The following is a 25091-nucleotide window of genomic DNA, read 5'->3' on the forward strand; positions in this document are numbered from 1 at the left end:
TGCCTGATGCTTCTCTGCTTCAACAAGCTCTGTGTAAGTCTCCTCTTTTTCATTGAGAGATATGGGCATTAATTTTTCTTATTCTCTAACGGGTCTTCTTCATTGGATTCATTCAGGTTCTCAGCAGAAATGAAAGTGGAAACCAAATGCGTCCTCAGCATGGAATAATTCCAATTATCTCAGCTGAAAAGATGAATAATTTATTTTTGTTGAAGGTACTCTGTTCACTCATGAACTGGTATCCCAGCCTGAGTCATGATAGCCAGAGATTAATATTAAAGTATTTTCCTTCCAGAAACACAGTTTTTGTGTAAGTGGTATACAGCAGAAGTTTGTCTCCAAGGACTGCAATGTGTGGAAGATACAGAATTTGATCTTTTCTTGGCTCATGTATCATCAATTGTTTACTAGATTCTAGTTTCAAAATCTTTGTTATCCACAATAGTACAAGGAAAGAAACAAACAGCTAGAGTTTCAGATGGAGAGCAGGCTTTGTGGCTTTATAGCACTGACACTCAGGGGGAAAAATCATCATTCTTTGAAAACGTTTACTTTGAAAGTTTGTTCCTCGAATGATAAAATAATTTAAGTTGGACAGGCCGACAGGAGGTCATCTTTTCTAAGTCCAGGCTCATGTGTATATTCTTCCATTCAGGAAGGAAATTTGCATTTCAACTTTGGCAGACGCCCGCCTGCTCGCTCACAGCCCATGGCACGTGGACGTCTGCGGCACACGGTGTGACACCACAGGTCCCACGTCAGCTGTGGGGGGAGAGGCCGTGCTCACCCTGGTGTCTTCTAACACAGGCAGTTTAAAAGCAGCATGACAGCCCATTAAACAGGAGGGATGGGGAATAAATAATAAGAAGAAAGGAAGTTTTGGAATCAATGAAGTTATGTTGGGTATATGGACCATTATTAATTTCCTTGGAATGGCTATGATCCAGGAAAGGTTGGGATCACTGTTCTCAATGTCCTATTCTTAGTAGGAAGCACTTTACAGAATTGAGAACTTCATACCTAACAAATGCGTTCAAATATAACAAAAATTTATACGAATCTGAATTAAATCAGCACAAGAAAATAACTAGTTTATGGACAAGCAGAGACAGCTGATGATTTTTACACAAAATCCAAAAGTATTACTGAATTATGGTCTGATTTTTGTTGCTTTTTATCTTTTTTTCAGGAAAGGTGTTTCAGTTCTCTTGTGCCAAGCAAAAAAGAATTTCAATCGAGAACATGTTGCTAAATTTTCAGTTTAATCTAGCAAAAGCATGACTTTATTTTACCCTATTTGACAGAACACGAGGATTTTGGCAGTGATTTTATACTGACTGCCTCCTCTACTGACTAAATCAAAGTTAGGCAAACCTGATATTTAGGGCCATAATGTATGATTTGGAGCATTAATAACGCAGACCTGATATGCCTTGGCCCTCTGTGCAGCTGAAGGAGAAAGTAGGTGCAATTCCTCAGACACAAGACACTGTGCACTATGCATGCATATTTCAGAAGCTTTTTTGTACTTTTCTGTTCTCTGAAATAGCAGCCACTGCCTCCCGACACTCGATAATCCCTCCTATCTTTATAAAAAGACGTTTTGTTTCTTTGCAACATAGTAACTAGTAGGAAGGTGTAAATGTTAATAGAGAGGCCTGAGAAGAATGAAATTAGACATTTAAAGGAAAAAAGGTGAAAAGGAAGTAAGATCTATCTTTGTGGGTCTAAAAAAAAAAACTAATTTGCAAGCAGAGACAACGACAAAAACTGACAGGATAGGGTTTCAAGTGGGATTAGATCATTATGGGGCCATCAAAGGTGCCTCCTATTGCTGTTCTGTCTGAGTACTTACAAAGCCCTTGTAATCATGTTTCACCCGTGTGCTCTTGGAAACTAAAGAAATTGGGAAGATTGTAAATGCTATGAAGATACCAGAGATGAAGAAATTCCTATGTCATTAGCCATAATAACAAGTGGGATTCCAACTATCCCATAAGTAGGGCATTGAGGCAGGATTATTCTTTCAAATTGCAACGTAAAAAGTTTGTTAGAAAGAATTTTGTCTAACCATATTTTGTGAGTGTGTGAGGGCATAATGTTTTGTGTTTCAAAGAGATTTTTACCTGTGATTTACCTGTGATTTCTGTCACTAGTGCTGGTTTCTAGTCCTATAGTCAAGACACCAGAAAACAGGAGAAACTTGTAGTAGAAACATGTTGAATACTGAGAGAGTTTCTACTGTTGGGTGACAGAGCTGGATTCAGGCAAGTGTCTAATTTCTAGACTGCCTGACTGCCAAAATATTTCTTCTAGCACTGTGTCATTACTTCATCACGAGAGCTATTTATGGCCATTAAGCACTCCTCTTCATAAAGTGTTTTTTTTCAGAAAGATATCTAGATGGTCAGTCACATTTATGAGATTTGATGTGTCTGGCACTTCTGGCTTGTATACTTTTAGACTGGCTACACACAACTATGTCTTTGTATCTAATTTTGAAGTACTTGCCCACCCTGTACTCTCCCATGACTTGGAATGAGAGCAACCTGGTGGTATGACATTGGATACTCTGCTTGGAGGGACGTGATTTGGATTCCAATTTTCTGTTTGTGTTGTGGGCCAAATATACGTTAATAATCATGCCAGTCCATTAAAAACAAGCTATTATTTTTCATTCTCCTTTTAGAGGAAAAGGAATTAATAACTTTTCTTTCTCTATATTCTCAAAAATGTACTTAATACCTTTGCCTGGCCTTCCTTCCTTGGTAAATACTGGGCTTGACTCTTCCCTGTTGTCCATTCTGTATAGATATTATCCCTTGTCCTGAGAATCTGTACTAAATTAACATGTCAGAAACAGTGGCATTTAAAATCTATTTGTCAAAAAAATGTTAGGAATGAATCATATCTATTAACTTCACCTTAAGCTCCTGCTCAAAAAAGACTTCACCCAGAGCCATAATATTGAATTATTGGTGTAAATATAATTACAGAATATACGACCCTCAAAAGTAAGTTCAAACAAATAAATGACATGGTATATGTACTATTACTGAAAGGATACAGAGTAAAAAAACCCCAAAATCAGAACATCTGTGGCCGTTGTTTGTTATCAATGTACATTGCCATTCAAGAATGATTACAGCATACAGAAGGTTCTAAGAATAAGTGTTAATAATTTCTATCTTAAATATGAAGCCTGTACCAAGGAACAAATAGTATGCTATGGCGTACAGTTGAAACTTCCGAGTCTACCACAAATCCCAGAAGCACACATTCCCAAAACAAATGCTTTCCAGCAAATACCAAACGAAAATAACTTTTCAACAGAAGATGTCTCTGGAACGTTAGGAAAATACCAGCCCTCTAGAACACTCATGCAGGAGAAAGTTAGTAAATAGTCATCATGAACTCCAGCTTCTTCTGTGGACTCGGCCAATAACCGTCATGCCTGGGTAGTGGTGAGAAGAACAAGATTATTTTCATCTTCTCTATGTGACAAATTCTTCTGTTCTCCAGATTAAATGAAATAAAGCCCTCCACTGCATCTGGTGTAATAAAGTTATTCTATTACCCCCCTTCTAGTCCAGATGAGGCAATCAGAAATGAACACTTTTCCATTACAGCTGCTGCTGCTGCTTCTTTTGATCAAAATTGCTCTGTGTTCTTAGTGGCTGTAAATCTGAAGGAGGAAGTGTTTTTAGGAGATAGAATAGACATGCATCACCCTCTTTGGTAAGCATTCATGGCTTTCTGTACTCTGGGGATTGCAAAAAACCCTCTGCATATTTCAAGATCTCAGATGTGTTGTTCTTTATTAAAGGGATTTTCCACAGCAAAATCTCCAAGCATATAATGGATATTATTCAGCCCTAATGAATTCATAATTTAAGAGTTCAAACAAAGCAAAATCCAGGATTTTTTTGAGAATCTTAATAGATCTCACATTACTAGGCTCTTACCAGCCCAATCCAGAAGGGAATGAATAATGATTAAACCACTAAGCCATCAGGGTTTTTGAGGAAATGGAAAGCATCCATCCTATCTAAGAAATCAATTCCACAGAAATTGTTCTGTTCTCAAACAGTCTGGGAAAACAAGGCCATTGTTTGTTTTTTTTTTGTTTTTTTTTTTTTGTTTTGTTTTTGTTTTTGTTTTTTTTTTGTTTGTTTGTTTGTTTTGTTTTGAGCTAGCAGGGTTTTATCAAGACAGCTTCCTTTTTAACAGTATAATATTATGTATGTTATTTCAACATAAATTGATCTAGAATATTCAGGGTGTATTCATTAGGGTGTATTCAGGGCAAGTGCTGGCACATAGGCTATATTTCCAGATTAGTCCATTCTTACTTCTAAATAACTGGTGGCCATGAACCTTTCTTCTTACTACCTGCTGCAATAGCACCTCAAGATATTTATATGGATCTCTGCCATCTCAGAACAACAGGGATTCTGGATATATGTTATGACTGAGTGAAGGCTGAATGACAATTTGTCAGCAACTGGGAGAGAGGAAGATGAGGAGATTTAGTGCTCTGTATAGCTTCACGGATTCATATTGGGTAGCTTGGATTTCAGAAAGTCTCAGCTCGAGCAAATTTGAAGAATATTTCATCGTATCTCTGGTTTATCACAGGAGATATACTTCACTCAAATATCCCTTTTCAAGACCAATCACTTTTTATAAAGTACTTCAGACTGGGCAGGAGATTAACTCAAGGCAGAAAAGAGCAATATTTGAGGCTCTTGTAGTGACAGGAACCCAAATAGGTGGTATATTCCTCAGTGAGGCAGAAGAACTTTTCCCACAGAGTCTTTCACAGTGACATCAGACCTGATTATCTCCCTGGTCCCAAGAATTCAGTTGTTAGAGATTTCCTTTTGAGTCTGTAGGATCAGGCATGCTTCATATCTTTGCCATGTGCCCATCTGCTTTCTTGGCTATTGCTGACCACTAGAAAATTCTTTTTCTGTCTATGACTATTGGGATGCCAACTCCACAGTCTGTACAGATACTATTCTGTTACAGCCTACTAGTATTAGGGCAGTCTAGAATGAAAAGGTCCTACTTCACTCCGTTTCACATCTGCCATACCATTTGTTGAAGAATAAATTTGTATTATCCCACTATCTTTAACTCAAACTATGGTACAGTAATATGCAAACAGAATGTTTGAAAGAGACAACACAGGCAAAGATTTTTATAAGAAATATCAACTAAGGAATGTAAGAAAATCTCAGGTATTCTGTACCAAAGTAAAGCCTATGATGTGTCTCTTGGATTTGAACAGATTGATGTAGGTAGTCAGCAATCCTCTTTCCCTTGATTTTGTGCATCTCTGGTTGAGCTTCTCAAAAAGCAACCCTTCCTGATGAAATATTTGAGGTTTCACAACCAATCTCTTTTCTCAAAGTCATTTGGACACATCATGTACGTTAAGTCTCCTCTTTATTTTGTCTCATCAAGGTAAATGTCTTTAAGTTATTCAGGAGGCAGCTTTGAAATTCCTCCCATGAAAGACAGTTGCACGTCTTTGAAGGTGTGAATGCCACTTTGACAGGCTCTGCATTTCTTTCTGTACATGATTGACATGCACAAAATGCTCTGATTATGATTTTGTTTTTGTTTCTTCCACTTAGTGTGTTACATTTCAGTATGAAGTGTTGTCATCTAGGTGCAATATAATGATCATGCATTTAGATGATGAAGAGTTTGGGAAGACTACCACCCAGTATTTTTCCTGAAAAGACACAGTAAAGGAAAGCGAGACTAGCAATGTACCTAAAAGAATTCCCTGTTCACCTCATGGAATCAGGTTCACCCGATCCAGTGTCTTATCTCTGGCAGCATTCTACATCCAGTACTTCAGAAGGAGATGGAAAAAACCCTTATGCTATTAAATATCTAGCTAAATATATGTTTATATATTTGTGTAACTGTGTAACTTAGTACAGTGAAGTTAAAAAATCACTGAAAGTCATAAAAGGAGAAGGCTGTGGAGTGCTCACCAGGAATGGGAGTCTAGAGAGACAGAAGGTGATATAAAGGTTTTTGGAGAAACGTGGGTTCTGAGAAACCTCAAACTTAAAAGGAAGATATGGGACTTGGTCTAATGGCTTTTAATGGAATGTCCTGATTGGCCCACTACAATCTTTGTCACCTGGGAGACAGTAGTTTTCATCTTTTAATAGAACTTTTAAAGAAGTTGAGTAAAATAATTGTTAATTTCATTAATAGGAACCTTTGAAATGTTATCTTCCTGCTAGTATTCTTTTGAACTTAAAGACCTTGAAAGATTCTGGCTTTGCTGGAACTAATACTGGATCGTTAGCTGAGTTAACCCCAAACCAATCCTCCATGGTGATCAAAAGGGGGTGACCGTCCTGCTCCTGTTACATTACTAAATCTATACCTGGAAGAATGTATAACATAAGGAAATGAAGGCTCCTATGTCATGCTGGAAATTGTTTTTCAACTTCAGTTGCCCTTGTGGCTTTGTTGTTGACATCAGGAGCTCCTGCTGAGCAGCACTTCAGTCCAGGGAATAAGGCACAGTCTTAGACTCCAGAGAGTTAGTCCTGAGTCACCAACTCATCAATTTAAGCAAGGTGAGATTTCTGTATATCTGTTTCATTCCATGCACTGCTGCCAGACATAGTTCATATCCATTGCCAGCTGGTTCTTCCTTTGACAAGCCAGGCAGAATCAGTTTTGCTTCTGTTTTACAGTGAGAAACCTGATGCCTCTCCAAAGGTCAGGTCTCTTCAAACTGGAGTCTAGGCTCTGGCAGTGGCTGGATCCAGACCTGAATTGCAGGTAGTTCTCCTGAGCTCTATGGAACAATGGTTATAAAAAGGGGTGTAAAGTAAGAGAAGAATAAAGATATTTCAATTTTAGATAAGCTGATAAAATTCTCCATTGAAATGATTAAGTGCATATATTTTAAAAGCACAATTAATGCTTGTTCTCTTGTCCTGTTTTCTTCATCTTCACTTTGTAGGGCATATTGAGTTTATTCACTGTATATGGAAGCTACAAAGTAGACCAAAATTTACGTGTTTCATTGATTATCTCCTGAAGGACAATTGACTATAAAATCCTGATTCTCTTTTCCAACTACATTAGTAAGCCTGCAATGAAAAAGAAGAAAACCTATCAAAGTTTGTTTTGTTTTTGGTTGTTTTTTTTTTTTTGTTTGTTTGTTTTTTTTTTTTTTGTTTTTGTTTTTTTTTTTTTTTTGGTTTTGGTTTTGTTTTGTTTTGTTTTGTTTTGTTTTTTATTAGAGCTATAATGATAGAAGGTAAAATCTGTGTATTTCATATAAGAAGAAGCTTTCTAAGGCCAAAAAAAACAGCTGACTCCCTTGTGGTTTTCAGGGTTAGAGGTTTTAGTCTTGGGATTCAAACAACTCAAAAAAGTCCATTTCATTCCAAATTTTAATCTCTTTTAAAACCCTGCCTAATTTCAGATGAGTCTTGTGGTTCTGGGTGCTTTTATACTTAGATGTACTATTACAAGAGGAATAATGCAACTTATTTCATATGAAAACTACCTTTTTGATCCAGTTCTACTGTATTTAACCTGCTGCAAAAGATTTTAGCTCAGAAGAATGGAACGACATGATTATTTTTGTTTTATCAAAAAGATAAAGTCTATGGTAAGGCACAGTTAGCAACAAATGCATTTAAATATATGAACGTAAATTCTTTTTTCTGTTCAGTATCACAAACTTACTTCAATGCAAGGAATGGCTATACAAGAAGAGGCTAGAGTAGAAATAATACATCAATGTATTTAAATCACTTCTGGTACCTTTCTATTTTTTCATCCCTTTCTCTCAACCTAATGTCCATTAAAAAATTAATACGTGGAAATCTTTAAGAACATTCATTACTATCAAGATGCTCAACGTTGTGTATATCGTCCCTTTTATAAGTTTCATGTCACAACTCATGTACCTAAAGTAAAACGCATACACACCAGATCTGCAGGAACACAGACATTTATGACTAGCTTTGATCCACTGAATGCTCCACTAGTTCCAGTAGAAAGAATGTATTTGGTGCCAAAGTCAGGCAAAAGACATATTTTATGTGTGCAGAAGGGGAAAACCTGACCTAAAATGGTACTTGACAATAATTTCAGCATTTTAAGTCCATTTACATAATTTAATCTTAGTGCAATTTTAAGATATGACAGTCATTTTGTCTTAATATCTTTTCTTCCCTGCCTTGAAAATGGACTTGTGTGCAAGAAGGTGAAACAAGTAATAAAATAGCTGAATGTTTATGATTTTCATCACATCACTGCAAAGTTGCAGCCTACATGTTTCCAGGTTATTTACTGAAGGAATCGCTAGCTTCAAAGCAAAATGATGTGCTAATATTTCCTACTAGCACTTGCAAACAGCTGTTATTATCAATATTATTTTATTTTTTCAATTATATTTCTGACATTTGAGGTGCATATCAACACTTCTAAATTTTTGTATACAAAATTCCCAGCTAATTATTTCTAATGGGGTCTGTTCAAGTTTCATCATCAAAAAATGTCCATATTCCATAATTGGTGTATTGTATTCGATAACAACCCACTTCTCTCCCAAGCAACACAACCTCTTAAGAATTATTTAGCTATGGATTTTGTTTTAATGTCTCATCTATCTCATACTATCAATTTGAAAATCATGGTGTTGGTTTTTCACCCCTATGGTTTTACATCTAACCTCTAGTGATTAGATCTATTTCAAAATGAGTCCTGTGTCTAGAATGCCAAGGAGTTTCCTCCCTTTTCTTTGGTGATTAGTGATCTATACTTGTGCTTCTGAGGGAGCAGATTTAAGGCTGTAACTTCCTTTCCCTGATCTTCCAGAAACTAGCACATTTCTTCTTGTTTCTACTCCAACACTGCTCAGGGTTATATGCTCTTAAAAACGTGTATGATGGCACAGTTCACAAATTATGAAATAGTTTTGTGGACAGTTACATCACAGAAGGGTAATTTTTAATCCATATTCAGTTTTCCCTGTTGTTTGGTAGGGTCTTCTATAGAGCAAAAGAGGAAAAATACTTGTTGAAAATGACAGTGTAATTACAATAAAGAAAAACTGAAGACTTGGAGCAGGTAGACCAGGAACTAAGTTTATCTTGTTCAAAGCATTTACTAGATTTTAAGATTATGGTGACAATGTGCCGACTGTGACTAATAATTATGGTAAACTGGACATACATGGAGGTATGTATATTTGTTTTGTTAGATCTGATATGAATGTATGTTTTTATCTGTGGAGATGTAGTTTATGGCAAAAATGATTATGTTGTCTATTTGTTACATGAACAGTACTCTAAGACTGATTCTATGTATTGGAAAAGCATAGGCATCTGTAGCTGAGGAAGTTTTACATTTGTTATGATATTTGTAAAGAGTGTAAAATAAATATCTTAATTTAGATTAAATTAATTCAAAAAAGTCAAAGTCCTCAAAGGAAGTGTTTTCATAATAACCAACATAATAAAGATTTAAGGCAAAATTTTACAATTAGCTGCAACATCAAATTATAAATTAATTAATCATCCTGCAAAATGCACTGTTAAAAGTCTATTTTGAGAGAGCATAACATTATGTGAGGGCTACTTTTTTTTTCTCCTTAAAATAGAGCAGGAGTTCCTACTGCTCATATAAAACACCCCTTTGTCTGGTTCAGGCAAAATGTCACTGAAAAGATGGAAAGCCCAAAGTCAGCTCAGATCAGGTCCAATTTTATGTATCTATGTGGTCTCCAATGTTAATATTAATAATCTGTGGTTAAATGCCTTTGCATCCTGGGAAACTGGGCTAGGAAGGCACTTAAAATTAATGGTAATGTCTGCACAGAAATGGTTTTGAGGAAATCATTTTGGATGACTGATGACATTGGAAACATAGAAAGAAGATAACAAGTCCTTTTTTACTGAGCAGTTGTATATCTATAAGGACCTAACTTGTCATCACTGCTTAATATGAGAGTATAGCTCAAGTGTTTGTGCCTTTGGGAAAAAAAATTATCATTTTCCAGAAATGGCATTTGAGGAAGAACATGCCCTGTTTTACTGTTACAGCGTTTCAAAAGAGGGAAATTACAATTTCAGTGTGATCTGGAAGGCAAAGTCATCCTAGGTGTTATCTGAGACTCAACAAATGAAATCCTTATATCAGAAGAGCCTTCAGGATAAGGGGATGGTTATTGCTTGCAAATAGACATAGAAAACTGAATATGTAGGCTGACACAAGAAACTTTAGTCTGTGAAAAAAGAGAATAGTTTTTCTGCTGCACTGCAAGTGATATTTAAATGGTCTAATCTAAGGTTTATTACTGCACAAAGAGGAAAACTTGACTTCTTTCAAGCATCTGTATTTTTAATTTCTTCCTTTCTTGTTGCATTGCTTCGTATTTCTGCACACTTGTTAATAACCTTTTCCTTTATTATAGACCATCTGGTTGAGTCCTGGAGATGCTGCTACAATGACAGGTAGTCAGAGACATACATCAGGAAGAAGTTTTACCCTTTGATTTTTTGACGCAGCAAATGACGAGGTAAGCAGTGGTTTATGTGAGGACAATACTGCTGAAGGCAGTAGATGGAGGCAAAGTGCAATAAAAATCCTGTGATGTTGTACTCTAGTCCCTAGCCCAGGGGCATCCCTGGCTATTTGGTGCAGGCACACTGCTCTAAGTTTTGTAGAAGAAAACTGAAGCTTGTCCAGTGGCCAAAACCAAATGGAAGACTAGAATTGAAGTGTTTTTCTTGGATAAGGAAAAAGGATGGCCTCTGAGTTGTCTTGAGGTACCTGCTGTCTACATATGCCTCTCAGAAGTACATACAGAGAAAACACGAATTGGCTGAAAGCAAGAGATGGTTGGGGTAGTACAAAGTTCATGGCACGGCTGCCTTCTTTCCTGTGACTTGACTGCGGAAGAAGCTGGCTGCTGCATCTGTGGGAGGATTTCTGGGGTATTGGCAGTTACTAGGAACATCGCTAGGACACATGATCCTGCACATGAAAATTAGGAAAGTATAGGGTAATCTGTGAAATACATCTATTTAGAAGATGTTATCTTATATATGTGAAAACATGTATTTGAATGTCTTCATAAACTTCAGATTTTACCCTGATTTTGCAGGTGAAAGAAGAGAGTTTTGGAGCAATTTTTTTTTTTTTTTTTTTTTTTTTTTTTTTTGGTCAGCACATCTAAAGAGCAAAGGAAACAGAGGGTTTTTCAGACTAGCCAGAGGAGGAAGAGTTGTCATCATTCTTCTTTTGCCAAATAGCTCACAGGGTAAGGAATGCTTTGAAGATATTTTCTCCTGCAAATGTGATGTAACCAGTAAGCTGAAGGAGGCTGACCAGATTACAAACAAACAGTTTGGAGAAGCTGTCGAGGTTTCTGGAGTGTAGGAGCGGTGTGATACCTCACAGCAGGAGAGATTACCCTCCTGCACTGTCCTGCTTAACCGTTGTGATCAATCTTTTCCCACTGTTGGGAATAACTAACTCCCAGAATTTGCAGGTTTGGTTAGGAAGATGGAGAAAAGAGGAAAACGCCCTAGTCTAAACACACAAAGGGTGTCTGAAATGCTTACAGGACAGCAGCCCCATGCCCTGCGAGGCACCTTTTGGGTGAGGCTGGTTAGGTTTCAGCTGGGTAGGTGGGACCAGGTGTTGCCCATCTCCTTTCATGGCTTTCAGCTGCACGGCAGGGCTGCCAGCAGTGCAGCGTACGAGGCTGGGCTGTGAGGAGAGGCTCCCTGAGTGTGCTGGGAGAGGGCTGTTGGTTTTTACTTTTGCTTTGGGTTACTTCCCCTGTGGTTCCTGTGGGGTGGCGGAAAGGTGAGTGTTTCTCTTTGTACCATAGAACTGACTTAAGAAGCTGTTTTTAAGACGCATTGTAGCAGGACAGTGCAAGAAGGGGCTCAAGCCTGGTTTAAACCTGGATTTTGCTAAATATTTTGAAGTTCAAGTTCTGTCCTCTTACAACTGTGTAAATTATTTGTGCCTTTCCAGTGTTTGGATATAACACAGAGGGGAAGTTAGCCAGACATTACATTCTATTTCCCTTCTTACCCCATGTTTTGTCATTTGTTAAGTGATTGACTGGAAGAAGTTTAAAGAGGATGCATTAATATTTAACTGTGCTGCAACAAATAATTGATGTTTTTAAAGTTTTCTTTCATTCAGACTGGTCTGGAGCTCTCTAGCCTAGTTTATTTTTGATTATAGAAATTCATTTCAGTTAAATCATTCCTTTATCAGCAGGATCTGCCCACATTTGGTTAGACTAAATAGCTCTAGAAACCACAGTGTTTTTCCCAATTGCTTTGAATCAAAGTTACATTAAGAAAAAAAACTTTTGCTAAGATTGGGCTGGATCTCATTAATACAGAAAAAATTGTATTAAGGAGTCTCTAAAGTGTAGCTGTGTTGCTGTGCTAGTCACCGCTTCAGCTCAGTTTTGAGAAAAGACTCCCGATTCTTTAGTTTTTTCACCTGGAAGCTTCTATGTGCCATTTCCTTTTGTCACTCTCTTGATCAACAGTGTTTGGTAGTTCTTTTGGTGCTTTACAATGCTTTATCCAGTAAAGTTAACAGGTCAGAAATCAGAAAAATCTGTCTTATTTTGTCAGCCACATTAATGTTGATATGTCTGTTTTATACTGCTACAGAGGACAAGTTATGTTTGTTTTATAAAACCTTCACTGGACTTGTCTGATTTTACTTGCAGTTGTATATGACACCAAACACTGTGAAGTGTCCTGGGGAGGAGGGGAAGTTGTACAGCTATAAAATAGGGTTGTCCTTTAGGTTTTTTGACACTGATATTTTTTTTTTGCAAAAGAAAGGGAGGTGCAAGCTGATTTCAAGGCTGTTTTATGTACAGATCTTCAGCAAATAACTGGTAGAAGACCTAAGGGCTAGTGAGAAGGACCCCTGAGGGACACAAAAAAGGTTTTTTAACCCATAACACTGAAGTCCTCTATATCACCCCAATATGTGAAAAGGTGATAAAAGCATTCTGTAGATTTATGAGGATATTTTTCAACTCCATGTCATGTTCTGAATATCTTTGCTCCTGCCACTAATTGCTTTCAAGTATTGTGATGGATTCATAGGATTGCATCTTTGCTCTTAAGAACAACATCCAGATGTCATAAGTCAGAGCACCCCCATGGTCATGCATTTATTAGCATATTTCTTTCTAAAGTGTTTTTCTAGTTCTCAGTAAATAAGCAGATTGTGTGTGTTCTGATCCTCAAAAATATGACGTGTTTTATTTATGTATCTGATTAGTTCCTGTGTAAGACTGTATTCTTAACTTGCATCCCAGGTGTTTCACCTGCTGATGGTCCTAATTTTAGCACTGCAGAAATGCAGAACAATTTCTGCTGTGTCATGGGACTGCAGATCATATGCTATATCCATTGAGATGATTCCTCCCCCTTATTTTGTAACACTTGTTCCTGCTTCAGCCAATTAATAAATTGTCTAAAATACTGGATTAATAACATTATGCCCATTCTTAAAATGTATTCTAGGTAGAAAGAAATGACATTTATTGTGTTTGAGGCTGTATCTGTACTATAGTATATCAGTAGATTGAACTCAGAAACCTGCCACTCGAAAATTCAAGTTCATTTATCCTCGTGTTTTGTAGGCCCTGGCTCTGCCTTGGGTTAAGAGTGTAATGTGGCCCATTACTCTGGAGATAAATTCTGCCCTTTTGCAAAACAGTCCTATATCATGTTGGCCAAAAGTACCACTGTGTAAGAAATATATAAAGTGCACTTTTCTCACTGGCAGTCTTCATATTTCTAAGACATGGTCAGTGAAGGTATAGAAAATAAAAATCCCTGTGTTCTAGGAAAGGAACAGGAGTTATGGGAATGTTTCTTCTGCCCACCAACACACAAAAGGTGTTTTGTGATTTTGCTTGGAGTTGATTGAAACCGCAACTTTTCACAGGTGAGCAAGATTTGAGCCTAAATGGATCGCTGTTATAAGAACACACACGGCACCTGTAGAGTATTGCTCTTAAGTTTTTCTGATTTGTTAAAAAGACCAAAACTACTATTCCTTAGTTTTAATGTAAATACACCTTTATTTTCTTTCTTTGCACAAAGTTTGTGTTAGTTTCAGAACCTCTATGCATATTGTTGCACATTAGAACTCTAAATCCTTTTGTTCTCTGCAGTAACTTCTTCAAATGAAGCATCTGGATTCAGATTGGGATCTGAAACTCCATGGATCAGTCACAAATCTGAACTCTAAATCCATATATATATTATATATATATATCTGAAAACACATGCATGTTTGTGTATATATGAGTTTATGTAATTCTGTCTAGGTGTATACAATTCTCAAACTCTAGGAGGAAAAACCAAAAAAAATCTACATCTGCAGCTAGAGTTGCGATGCCCTGCTGTAATCGGAGAAATGATTACAGTTCTTGAGGTGTCTAAACTCTCTAATTAAAACTGGTTTATACATGGATGGCAATAGGTCTGCAGCAGAGTAGATTTGAGCTACTGAATATATGCTGGGGTTTTGTCCATCTGCTATACTATTGTGCTTTGTACCCTGGCTAAGGTAGAGCTGGCTGCTTCAGGTACATCCAAAACACATCTGTCACGGCACAGAATTGACATGTTGTTTTGAAGTTTCTATATTGTAATCTCTTAATATTGTATTAACCCTTACAACACTGAAGACTGGGCTCATCCTTGAGATTCAGTGCTTTTAATGTGTGTGTCACCTGTTCCCCCACCCCCCAATTAATTTGATCTGCCTTCTAGATGTTTGCTCTTCTTCTATCTCAGGAATATCTGTTACTATGTGATCCACCTAGATATACTAGCTGTCACTCCTGTGGCACTGACCCTCTTCTTCAGCTCTCTCCATTGCCCAGTCCTTTAGTGCCAGTACCTAGGGCATCAGCTTCCCATGTGTCACCTGTGTGGAAATCACCTGAAGTAGTTAGGATTAAGTGCTTCAAACAAAAGGGATACTTTTGTTTGTTATTTGTTGCTTCTCATAACCAACAGTCTCCTATCCATGAAAATATTCTTCTAGGATAGTTTTGAGTGAGTTCTAATTATGGAGTTAGCTGGAAAAAATCTGGTGCTATCTTAGACCATCTTTCTTCTTTGTATTTTTTTATCTCTACTCTCAAACACAGTCCATCAAGAATCAAACATGCTCAAGGGAGTAGAAGAACATATTAATAAGAAAATATAAAAGCAACTAAATGTGGGAAGTTTAGCCAAACAATTTCCAAGACAAACCATGATGATTTTGTATTTGTTACATGGAAATTCCAGGGCGGATGAAGAACTGACTTGGAAAAAAGGTGACTGTAACTGACAATAGTGGAATTGAAAAATTCTAGCCAGAGCATCTGATTGGGGAAACTGTTCTAATGGTGAGATATATTACACTGTAGAATAGTTTCTCCTGACTAAATCCTGTCATCTGAGCTTTTTATTGTTTAAAATAATGGTTTTAAAAACTAGAATGTATATGGAAGATATCTTGCACAATCAGGGATACATTGACCAGAATTCCAACCTGCTCTGGAATTTTATACGTTTACAAAATCAGCAATTAAAGAAAATGTTGTTGTTATTTTATCACTTCATTGGTAGATTTTTAGGAGTTCCAGGTTGTATCAAGCCTGCATAGTGCTCAAGCACAGACTTTTGCACAAGGGATGTGATTTATGCAGAGATGCCTGAATAAAGTAGCTTTATATAGGAAATTATGTATCTGTATGTGCACCGTATCCTGCTGCCCAGGCTAACCCAGTCTGCCTCCCTGGGTGTCCTGGTTAAGCCAGGCAGTTCTGGGCTTGTGAAGGTATGCTGATGGAGTTCCCAAGATGGGTCAGGCACTTGTGTGATCTTTTGCATGAATTATTGGCCTGAGATGACATTCTGAAGGATCCCCTCTTGTGATGGCTGCATGTTAGCGTGATCTGGTCTGATAAACCCATCAATGAATTAAACTAGTTGAAAGAAAACTTCTCTGGTCTGATAAAGAAGAGTACTCCCCCCTTTCCCTCCCTCCTCCCCCATTTGATACACTGCATCTAAAAGAAGATATTTGTTCCCCCAAAGTGTCTTTCAAATATTTTAACATCCTTTTACTTAGGCCATGTACTGTTTTTCTTTTAAGTACCTGAAGGCATAGTTTCACATGCATATAGACAGGAAAGTGCTGAATTTAAAAGAAAATCTTCAAGGATTAATTTTCTGTCTTCCAGAAAGCTTTAACAGGGGGTCCAGTCATGGAGCCTTAAAGAAGGAAAGAGCTGATTGCCTTTATCCAGAACAACCTACACCTTATGCTTCCTGTTTTGAGCACTTTCTTTTACATTGCTGGTCCTTTATTTTTATTCTGTCAAGGTTTAAACACTGAGAAAAAGACATCTTATTTCGTGTCTCAGATAAGGTGCAATAACAGTAAGAAACAGCTTTATTTTCCTGATACTTTTTGGATACTTTTTGGATTCTTTGCCATGCTTTTGTATGTCTAGTTGAAGAAAGTTCCCTTCTTATTTACCATAGAAAGAATCTTGGCCCCACTGCTCAGTATTACTTGCCATCATTTTCACAGTGAATACTCAGGTATTTATACAGGTAATTGCTTTGAAAATCTAATTCATGAGAGTGCAGTAGCTGTACGTATTCAGATGCTAAAACTGCCTGTGTTAATTTTCAGAACATTAGCTTCAATGCTTGAGCAAGGAATGCTTGTTCAGTATCTGCTTTAATGTTATTGTGAGAGGTGAGCCTAACTCATGGCATACACCAACAATAATACACTAATGTAGGCTCTACAAAGGACTCTTGTTCCGGCTGACTTGTTTTTTTCTGAAGAACTCAGCACCTCACATGTATTAACCCATCTACTGATCTGGATGCTGAAGTGAGAACTAGTTTCTGCATTTTAGCAAGAAAGCTTTATCTCCATTAAAAAATAAAAAAGAAATCACCTGCAGTTAAACAACAGTAGCATGATCTTTCTGAAGATTTGGTACATAAAAACAAAAGAAAAATGTCGCTGTCATGGTAATAATAGGATTGACTTTTATAGTAAGGAAAAACAGTTTCTGTGTCCACATTCTGTAGGTTATATTTTTCTTTTTCCTCTCACAGGCATGACTCTCATGCTACATCTTGTAAACTGTCCAGCCTCACTAACAAACCACATTTTGGAATTGATCTAGGAGTTTCTTTTCCAGTGTCATGTACAATAGCAGTGGAATAAAGCACACTAATCTCCAGCTGAAATTGGCATCTCTTCCTCAAAAATCCTTTTATTCTCTTTTGGACCCCCATGAAAGTCAAGTTTATAGAATAATGAACTCCAGGAAGGAGCTGAAGTTCGTTTACTAGTTGAACAGCACAAAACCTTTCAGAGTAAAATGACGTTATACAGTGTGCAGCAAAATGGAACTGGTGTAAAACTGCTTTTTAATAAATACTTCAGTTGTTTGTTACCATGAGGAGAAGAGATTAATTTACAAATTGTTCATCTTTCCTGTTCACAATTCCAGAACTGCTAGCCCACTTGTCTCTAGCTACTGTGCAATTACTGAGTAGGCTGCCAGGAAGAGAAATATAATGAAATAGTGTGTGTTTCAATTAACAATGGCAGATGAAATGGAAAGTATTACTAAGACAACTCCCCAGCCATTCCTCTCCAGAACACACAAGTGTGATTAGGAACAAAAGCAGAGACAGCCTCTCTAGTGCCTATTGTAGGGCATAGTTATTTGAAACAACCTGCTTAGGGTAAGAATTAATCCTTACAAAATTTAGCCCACTGTTATGAAATGCAAAACAGAGAGCCTGGAATTTTTTGGTTCCCAATTAACATGCAGCCTTTAGTGTGTTTGTTCCGCCAAGCGTGACTAGAGATAATGAGGTGCTATTTTTAATACTTAACCTGATTAAGGAGGTGAAGAGAGGTCATAAGAGACTAGGAGAGCTGGGGATGGGACCAAAACAATTCCAGGGGTGGTAGCTCAGGGCCATATCAGTTTTGCTCCTTGTCTGTCTTCTCTTTCTCCCTCTAGGAGAAAGTGACAGCACAGATGACGTGGGGACTTGGGTGCCCTACGCTTGGGTGAAGTGGCAGATTTGTGTAATCCATAACTAACTTGAAAGATGAACCTGTAGTGTGTGGAACAATGGGCCTGTTTCTTCTAGGATAGTGTAGCCCTGTGAACTGAGAGCAGTGTTATGTGTGGTGCCTTAGGGTAGGTATTTCCAGAAGTTCTCTCTCGCAGATTAGAGTGGCTCCTGCAGTGTTCTGAGGTAGCTCTGATAATAATGCAGGGTGTAATATGAAATGCTTTAAAAATGAGCTCTGAAAGTTATACACAATAAATTTTAAACGGCAAATTAATACCTGCAGCCTTCGCAGGCTGTCAGAGCCAAGTTAAAGCTTCTTCATCCAAAGGGAAGGAAGGTCAGAGAGTTGTAGCACAGTGGTACAAGGGCTATTCAGCTTCAGAGCCAGAAGACCACCTTTTCTGCTTCTTGAATTCTCTTCTAGATGCTGCTTCCTCTTGCATAAAATAGAGCACTGTTAGTTTGTACCTTTTGAGTACAATTGTCTAAAACATTAGCTTGAGAACAGAAGTGAAGGTATTTTGTCTGTGAGGCAAAAATCAAGAGTATGAACTTCTGCTGCTGTAGCCATTGACTCAGGAGCTGCTCTGCTTCCCTCCCCTTTTCCAATTTCACATGCCTTTCATCTTTCATCTCATTCCAACTTTCACGGTGGTGGTCTGTCCTTCTCCTGATTCTGTCCTCTCTGCTGGAACTGAAGCTGTAGCAGAAAAAAGAGCCTGAATACTCAATGGGAGAGTTCTTGAATTTGTAAAAAAGGACAATTTGATGCCTTTTTAATTTTGTTCTTTCTTATAGTAGCTGCTTACTTTAGAACTTTCAAACATGAGTGCAGACAGTTTGGGGATGACATATTTTATTCTGTGGTTACGTAGATGACACTTTGCAATATTTGATGTTATACTCTGTATGGATCCCAACTGAAAAAACTGGTGTAGTGCTTCAGGTAATTTAAGAGTCTGCTGGTGTTCTGTTAGAAGTTTTTGAAAGAAAATTGATCAATTCATATGTTTCACATTTCTAACTCTAGAGTTAAGCATGTCTTTCCCACTGTCATACTTAGCTCTTGTTTCTCCTTGTGGATTTTCTCTGATCAGAGTGTGATTTGCTTGATTTGAATTTTAAAATTAATGAGATGACCCTTTTTTGGTTGGACAGCACTGGGCAGTTATGGGATCCTACAAAAAAATCTCAGAGGCAGAAAATGTAACTAAGAATATTTTTGTAGATGAAAATTTGTATCTGTGAATACTCATGTGCAAAATAAAATAACATGGAAAATGAAATCAAAACAGTGCCCACATGAGGTTTTATAGTAAGATCTTACCACTATTTTGTCTTCTATAGTTTGATTAAATGACTTATCCTTCGTTTACCAAAAAAAAAATAAAAAGTATTACATAATTTCATGAAATAAGAAGCATCAATTTTCACTTTTAAGAAACTCTTTTAGTTTGAGTTACAGAAGATGACCAGATTTGCTGTCCTTTTAGTTGAAAAAAGTAATCTATTCATAATTTTTTTGTTCTAAGCCTCCCTGGCTCAAATGATCTGGATTACTCCAGTGACTGAACCTCTGATTATTTGTTTTATTCCTTTGGCTAATTCATGTTATTATGTTGGATTAACTGATGTTCTGGTTTGAATACCACCCCAAATGTGTGGAAATGGCAATATCTGAATTTTGTTGTAACAATCTCTTGGCACCATGATGCTTGTTTATCTTTACTCCTCTAATGCTTTTATTAAGCTACAGCTAACATCTTACATACTGGATACACCTTAGGTATCTTTAAAAACATCTGGTCCCTGATGAAAGACTGTGGATCCACTTTGCTGTTCAAAGTACATAATTTTTATCAGTGACACTGGAGATTGAAACTAGTAATGACTCATCAAAAGATTTTTAACAAAATGAAGACATTGCAATGGCCTAACTCCAAAAGTTTTCATTGTCCTTGCAGCTGTTGTTTTTCTCTGTTTCCTTTTTTCAAAGACTATTCTATCTGGAAATATGACACTTGAAGATTCAGGAAGAAATGACACCTCACTTACTAAGAATGTCTTTGCTTTTCCATTAATAAATGTTATATTATCTTCAGAACAAAACCTGTTTGGATGAGTATACATCAGAGCATATGATTAATGAAAATCCAAGAACAAATGTGGGTGCTTCCCTGAGTGTAGGGAATGAGTCTAACACAATTATCTGATGTTTTCCTCCTCTGTATCTCCTGGGACTTAAATATTATTGTTCACAAATCTCTGTTCTTCTCTTTGGTTATTGCAACAGTAATTGTTCAGCAATTGAACTGGGGATTGTTTATCCTGTACAAGGCTGGGTTGTTTATTATTACTCCAGGGAGACTTGTTGAAAGTGTTGTGGGTTTTCTAGTCTCATCATGATTCTGGGAATGGGCTCCAGATGCCCAAGGACTCCAGCTAGAGCTCTTCAGTGGAGCAGGATTGCTCCTTGGGTGCTAGGCTCTGCACAGAAGTGGCTTATACTGTAGGAAGGCTTGGCCAGTGCTAGCAGAACCACTTCTTTCTAGTAGTCTTGAAGGTGTTGAAGTATAATGTGTTTGGGGAAAACACAGTGTAGTTCTGACAGAGAAATATCAAATTCAGGCAAGATCCTAGTCTGGATGTGCCATGAGGGTCTTAGGAGTACCAGCTGGATCATGGTACTAATGGACAAGCAAGGGGCTCAGTTTTTATTGTTGGTCTTTCTGTTCCTTCACTGTCAATGCCGATAAAGTAAATATTACTTATACGTATACGTAAATGTTAGAATTGGCATGCTTCAGACTGTATTACTTGTTTAGGCTGTACTGTCCATGATGAAATCTATGCTCAGAGTATTTACACTGAAATGTTTTCTGTATCACAGCATTGTAGAAAGTAGGGCTAGAAAGCATCTTGAGCTGTAATTCATTTATTCCTGTACCCCAGAACAAGACATCAATACCTGGCTCCGAGCCTGGTGTCACCAGCAGAATTCTGGGGTTCTGATCATGTGTTGGTCAGCATGACACTAGGCCTGATGGTGGCAAATGTGGTACACCTGTCTCAAAGGAGAAAAAGGCTCTTTGCAGAGGAGTTAGCAAGGCTCATTGAGAGAGCTTTAAACAGGAGGTGAAGGGGTAAACAGATAAATCTAGGCTTACTAGATATAAGTCTGGGGGTGGCACACCAGTGTTTGAGGGAGGGTGTGCCAGCAAGGTCCTTCAGTCTGCCATCTTGATGGAGGTAGGGGAAGAAGATCCATGCGGCAGCAAAGACGCAAGTGTTGTTGATGTGTTAGAAACCATGGAAATGCCTGAGAAAGGTCATGTAGGAATTAGGTTTTCCCTCCCAGAGAAGGTGGTGTGATCAATAGCCCAAATGAAGTGTGTCTACACAAATGCGCACAGCTTGGGAGACAAATAGGAGGAGCTGGAAGCCCTTGTGCAGCAGGAAAACTATGATACAGTTGCCATCACAGAAACATGGTGAGATGACTCACACAACTGGAGTACTGCAATGGATGGCTATAAACTCTTCAGAAGGGATAGGCAAGAAAGGAGAGGTGGTGAGGTAGCCTTGTATGTTAGTGTTTTGATTGTCTAGAGCTTAATGATGGTAATGATATGGTTGAGTGTTTATGGGTAAGAATCAGCAGGAAGGTCAACAGGAAGATATTGAGGTGGGAGTCTGTTATAGACCACCCAACCAGGATGAAGGAGGAGATGAAATATTCTATAAGCAGCTGGGAGAAGTCTCACAATTGCTAGCCCTTGTTCTCATGGGGGACTTCAACTTACCAGATGTCTGCTTGAAATACAATACAGCAGAGGGGAAGCAGTCTAGGAGGTTCCTGGGGTTTGTGGAAGACAACTTCCTGACACAGCTGGTTAGTGAGCCAACTAGGGATGGCACCCTGCTGGACCTGTTGTTTGTGAGCAGAGAAGGACTTGTGGGTGATGTGATGATTGGAGGCTGTCTTGGACATAGAGATCATGAAATGATAGGGTTTTTTTCTAGGAGGGGTAATGAGGGGGGTCAGCAGAACTGCTACCTTGGACTTCTGGAGGGCAGACTTTAGCCTGCTTAGGATACTGGTTGATGGATTCGCTTGGGAAGCAGTCCTGAAGGTCAAAGGGGTCCTGGAAGGCAAGGCTGGACATTCTTCAAGAAGGAAATCTTAAAGATGCAGGAGCTTCCTGTCCCCACGTGTTGAAAGATGTGCCAGTGGAGAAGACTGGCCTGGCTGAACAGAAAGCTTTGTCTGGAACTCAGGAAAAAGAGGGTTTATGACCTTTGGAAGAAGGGGCAGGCAACTCAGGAGGACTACAAGAATGTTGTAAGGTTATGCAGGGAGAAAATTAGAAGGGCCAAAACCCAGCTAGAACTTAATCTGGCTACTGCCATAAGACAAGTAAAAATATTTCTCTCTATATATATTAACAACAAAAGGAGGGCTAAGGAGAATCCTTAGAATCTCCATCCTTTCTTGGATGTGGGGGGAAGCATAGTGATAAAGGATGAGGAAAAGACTGAGATACTTAATGACTTCTTTGCCTCAGTCTTTCATAATAAGAACAGTTGTTCTCCAGGTACTCAGCCCCCTGAGCTGGAAGACAGGGACAGGGAGCAGAATGAAGCCCCCATAATCCAAGGGGAAATGGTTAGCACCCTGCTACACCACTTAGACACACACATGTCTATGGGGCTGGATGGGATCCACCCAAGGTGAGCTAGTGGAAGTGCTCACCAAAGCACTTTCCATCCTTTATCAGCAGTCCTGGCTAACCAGGGAGGTCCCAGCTGACTGGAGGTTAGCAAATGTGATGCCCATCTACAAGAAGGGCGAGAAGGAGGATCAGAGAACTTGCAGGCCTGTCGGCCGGGCCTTGGTGCCAGGGAAGGTTATGGAGCAGCTCATCTTCAGTGCCATCACAAAGCACATACAGGACAACCAGGTGATGAGGCGCAGTCAGCAGTGGTTTATGAAAGGCCGGTGCTGCTTGACTGACCTGATCTCCTCTTATGACAAGGTGACAAGCTTAGTGGATGAGGGAAAGGCTGTGGATGTTGTCTACTTCAGTAAAGTGTTTGACACAGTTTCCCACAGTGTTCTGGAGAAACTGGCTACTCATGACTTGCTACAACTATAGATGCTAGCGAGTTTTCTTATTCTGGTCTCCACTCATAAGAATTTAAATTTCAATTGTTCTGATAAATCACAGAGCAGGATTTCTCTCTTTAGGTATGAGTTTTTCCTTTGGAAAAGCTTCCCATATCTTGAAAAGCATTGATGCAATCCTCAGGACAGATAACGTTGAGCTAAATTTGTTTCTTAATGAACTTGCTTGTTACTAATACCTATATTCTCCTCTCTAATTCAGCTTTCAGTCATGTTTGTGACCAGAACTTTCAATTGCATCCACTTTATGAACCTGGGTCTCCAGCTGTATAGCTCAGTATACATTTTCCTCAGAACGTTCTGTTGAGATGCTTGTGAAAAATAGGATAATTAAGTATTACAGGAATTGGTACAAATAATGTTAGCAAAACTGTAAAGGAAATTTTCTTATTAGTGACTTGTTGGTGTTCTGTATTGGATAATATAGCTGGAAAAAAATCAAATGTGACACCATCAATCTTCTGTGTTACTACACAGAATTCATTAGGTGAAAATGTTCAGATTGTTATAGAAATTTATTATATTCTGTCAACGGTGCAGCACTGAGAAACAGCTATTTTTACAAGAAAGATTGCAAGAAAAATTTGAGAGTGCTCCATATGAAGACTAAATGAAAGAGATGGAGTTAGAAATGCTTATCTGAGGATATTGGTTGATCATATCTTTAGCTGTATTGGCTTTGTCCAGCATGGCAGTGTTTGGTGACAGATGATAACATGCTGCTTTTGCTGTTTTAGAATGATCTGAAGAGAAGCAGTACAATAAATTGGAAACAGATCGATAGCAAGACATGTTTAGCCATTGAATGTTTTGTGTAGCAGAGTCAGGTCAGGTGTCTGACATGGTGACATTTTTGTTTCAACAGGAAAAGGAAACAGCATCTGGCAACCAAGTGATTGATGGTGGTGAGTTATCTTTTTTTATTTTTTTTTTTTTGTATGTAATGACAGTTTTTCTTTGCCTTTTTGCTTCTTTGACGTGAGTTTTGCATTGCAAATTGATTTCATCAAGGGTATCATTCAGGATAGGAGCCTCTTCCACCACACTGACATCCATTATCTTTAAAAAACATGAGTAGATTTCATAATCTCTGGTGTTTTCTAGCAGGGTAGTGCACACTGTTTTGTTAAATTGCAGAACAAAGGAGCAGGCCAGGCTGTGTTAAATATAAAATGTGTGACCAGCTGAAAGGTCCATAAGGAGGTGATCAGGTTGAAAAGAGAAGAGGCAAGAATATGGCTTGAGCGTACAAACTCTGCAGGCCTACTTTCTCAGCTATGTGAAGTGCATATTAAATATCCCAAAGCAGCAATGGATTTTGCTGCTCCTGTCAGGTTCTGTCACCTCTCTTCCTGCTAAAAGTGCTTGAGTGTTGGTGTTTGGCCTCTTTTGGCACAGATTCTGACATGCTGAAGATTTTTCTTTAATTCTGGCAGAGAAAGACCACTCAGGCAAAGACTCTCAGAAATAACTTGAGGTGTTACTTTGCTTTTGGAGGTCCTTGCTTGGCAAACTGGGTTTGATGGTAGTTTGAGGGAGGGATGTGGATGTTCAGGTGTTGTTTTTTGTTTTTTGTTTTTTTTTCTTGCTTGATTTCTCATACATGCTTTAAGTATGATAAAGTAAACACTTCTCAATAATTTGTCATCTTTGAAAGTTATGACTTAAAAGAATATTTTCTTAAAATAATATTGATTCTGTTGTTACACTAACACACAGTGTTATGTTCA

The 25091-nt window shown here is 38.2% G+C and overlaps 1 protein-coding gene across 2 annotated transcripts in view; it reads left to right on the top strand.

The window, feature by feature from the left end:
• Nucleotides 1–18081: 18081 nt before the first annotated feature.
• DKK2 (dickkopf WNT signaling pathway inhibitor 2) overlaps nucleotides 18082–25091 on the top strand; it is a 124788-nt gene continuing 117778 nt past the window's right edge. Inside the window, exons 1-2 of one of the 2 annotated variants that reach the window (XM_032997860.2) lie at nucleotides 18082–18301; nucleotides 24227–24266. The gene's annotated coding sequence lies outside the window, so the exon portion shown is untranslated. Of the gene's footprint in view, nucleotides 18302–19056; nucleotides 19123–24226; nucleotides 24267–25091 lie in introns of those variants that run through there. The other variant, XM_032997861.2, reaches the window with a different exon arrangement.

Source organism: Tyto alba, unplaced genomic scaffold, assembly GCF_018691265.1.
Source record: "Tyto alba isolate M040663 unplaced genomic scaffold, T.alba_DEE_v4.0 Super-Scaffold_23, whole genome shotgun sequence".
NCBI classification, from domain to species: Eukaryota; Metazoa; Chordata; class Aves; order Strigiformes; family Tytonidae; genus Tyto; species Tyto alba.